Source organism: Arachis ipaensis, chromosome B03 (genome assembly GCF_000816755.2).
Source record: "Arachis ipaensis cultivar K30076 chromosome B03, Araip1.1, whole genome shotgun sequence".
Classification (NCBI taxonomy): domain Eukaryota; kingdom Viridiplantae; phylum Streptophyta; class Magnoliopsida; order Fabales; family Fabaceae; genus Arachis; species Arachis ipaensis.
Window position 1 is genome coordinate 101686232 of NC_029787.2, and position 3208 is coordinate 101689439.

Genomic DNA, 3208 nt, shown 5'->3' on the forward strand with positions numbered 1-3208 from the left:
ATATATATATTTATTTAAAAATAAACCTAAAAGTTAAGACAAAACAGAAAACTGACAACTTGTTTCCAAGCCAACCTCTAAGAGGGACAAACATAAAATACAAGGTGGAGAATCTAAATACATATATAAATATAAGTAAAAAAATACAACCCTGAGTCCCAAGAGTTCTTCGCTTCATCAAAGTCTTCAGAATACAGAGTGGTGCTTCTCTCAGTATGGTTAAGGTACCTACATATATAATAAATAAAGTCCTGAAAAAGCCAGAGGCAATCCTAGAACGCCGACACTCAGATTATAAAACCTAAAGGAATAAACTGAACCATAAATTTGCTAAAACTCTCTAAGGTACCCAAATAACGATATATCTCTAACCTTGCAGTTTACTTCCTGTCTCATTTAACTCTAACCCTTACCACTGACCCAACCAGTAACGGCCTATGACCCAAATCAAACCAGTTCGGCCTCTGGCCCAAATAAACTCAACTCGACATCTGACTCATTTTAAATCAAATCAACATTATCACTTGTCCACCACCAAGGTACTCAAAACAGAAAGACAATCACAAACACAAGTAAATATAGGGCAAACACATTTAAAGAACAGTTACAGCAAGTATCACAGTTATCAGTTAAACAGAATTTATCAGATAGGCAAACCAAAACAATTATGCACACCCAAACAAAGCAAAAAATACAACATGATGCATGCCTGTCCTACTGGCCGTGAGCTCACGTGTCGGTTAAATTGCCAGAACCCGACACATCTGGTAGCTAACCCAGACATTTGTCTCTAGGTTGCACATCTTTAGGAGGATCATAAACGAAGGAGAGTACCTTTCCACATTGAAGGAACATGCCTTTCCACCTTCTCCTGGAGGATATACGAAGGAGAGTGCCTTTTCACATAGAAGGAGTGTGCCTTTCCACCTTGTAACCAGAAAAGAATGTGGGAAAAACAATACGAAGGAGGGTGCCTTTCCACCTTCTCCACATCCATATCACGACAAGAGAGGGAATCCTCCCTCCTCAACTTGCCACTCGATAAAGTTTTCAGTTAACTCGCAGGCAGGATCACACCCAGACCCTGCCATCTCGTCCATTCCGGCCATACCTGGTCATTGCAACTATCAACATTTATCTCTCAATAAAATCACATCATAAATCAAATCTTATCTTTTTGAACTCTATCCTTAACCATACATCATCATCAATTTATTTTACCAACACCAACCACGTTTACATCAATGAATCATCAATCTAACCATACCTCATCATTTTAACATATATTGACAACTAAAATTATTAAACATATTCCAAACACAATTCAACTTATCCTATAGTCATCTAGCCAAAATTTTCACGATACCGTACATGTTATATACGAGAAACCAAAACCATACCTTGACCAATTTTCTGTAAAACCCGAAACGTCACAATTTGTCACCGTTCCACGACACCCAAATTTTCAAAGTCTCATCAAACGGGTCTCCGCCTCCCTAGAGTCCAATACCAAGTCTTCAACACCGTCAATTTGTTTCTAAAATATACAATCCAAACTAATTTCACAAAATAACACTAAAATCACCATATAGTTCAATAATTAGATAACTTGACAAGGATTAAACATTTATCACCTTGCCAACAGAAAAATTGAGCCAAAATCTAACACATACACTAAGTTAACTTGATCTTAATCATCAAAATCAACAAAATCTCAACACTCCAAATCATAGGATTTTTGAAATTGGGGAAAGAGAAAATTGAAACTGAAAAGTGACTTCCTTACTTAATTAAGTATTGGGCTTTGTAGAACTTGACGCTGGGATCACATGGTCGCGAATGGTGTAACGATTAGAACTTCGGATTGAAAGTTACGGAGAATTAAAGTTTAAAGTGGAATAGGTTTCATGTGTTTTGGTTTCCTTCTACTTCCCTGCTACGTGAATTCAATGGGAAGGAAGAAGAAAAGCTGAAGCTTGCCTTTATATAGGAGTTGGGTGTGTGGGCTTGGGCCCATTTGGATTCGGTTCGGTCTGTTTGGTCTAATTTTTGGCCAAATTTTTTAAAATTAGTGTCAAAATTCTTATTTTAATTTTTCTATCTCTTTAAACTATAAAATTCTATTTTCTAATTTGCTAAAAAATAATTAATTTATTTGCTAATTATTTACTAATTTTTCGAGTTTTACAATTAGAGTTTGGATCTCAAAACAATTTATCAACCTCTTCCAGAAAAATACGTTTTTAAAATTCAAAGTAAAAAGTCTTATAGCAGATCTTGGACAATAACAAAAAATTTCAAATGATGTTTTATAATAAAATATAATTATAAAAATTAGGGTAAAGTATATTTTTTANTCCTAACGTTTTTATTCATTCAATTTTATCCTTACTGTTTTCGATTTGTGTCAAAACTATCCCTAAAAATTTTCAATTTATTCCTAACATTTATATAAGTTGACGTCTAGGGATAATTTTGACACAAATAGAAAACGTTAGGGACAAAATTGAATGTAACTAAACGTTAGGTGTATTTTTAAAAAAAATTGCAAATATTAAGAACAAAAAATACACTTTACCCTAAAAATTATTGTCTTATTATGTATGATTTTCCCTCGTTGATAAAATTTTCTAGATTCGTCACTGCTTGTGAGTAGGGGTGGCAAAACGAGTCGAATCCGTCGGGCCAACCCGCTGATTAATTTTAATAAATTTTATTTTTCAAAAAAAAAAAAAAAAAGAGTTAGGGGGGCTAGCTCGCCGGCCCGCCAATCTGCCATGAAACAGGAGAGGCTAATATTTTGAACCCACTTTAGTTCGCGGAGTGAGTTGGTCCACCCCATTTATTGTATCAGCCTAGGCGGGGCAGGGCAGGTTGAGGCGGAACGACCCGCTTTGCCACCCCGACTTGTGAGTAACTACATCTAGGTTCGAAATTAGCTTAGACCAAGTAGTTAGTGGATAAGATTCCTTAAAGTATTGCGTGTGTGTGTAGTGTGCATTAGTTTATGAAGTTATAATATCTAGAGTTAGAGGATGTCCAACCCATCTTAACAAAAAGAAAAAAAGAAAAAGCAAAACATCAAAAGAGAAAGAGAAGAGAAATAGTAGTCCAACTTTGCCCTTTAATTTCTCCAGCCATAACAATAGAATTTAACTGCTGGTCCTGTCGGCAATTTTATTGAATGAATTCGTCTTTGGACCAATTA

The 3208-nt window shown here is 35.4% G+C and overlaps 1 long non-coding RNA gene across 2 annotated transcripts; it reads right to left on the reverse strand.

The window, feature by feature from the left end:
- On the reverse strand, window positions 33–1951 carry LOC107634570. 2 transcript variants are annotated; one of them, XR_001618986.2, is made up of 4 exons: window positions 1787–1951; window positions 1401–1537; window positions 835–1111; window positions 33–228 (listed from the first exon to the last, which is right to left on the reverse strand). It is a non-coding gene; the product is annotated as an uncharacterized LOC107634570 (long non-coding RNA). The 2 variants fall into 2 exon arrangements; XR_002359589.1 differs by having other exon boundaries at window positions 1401–1556.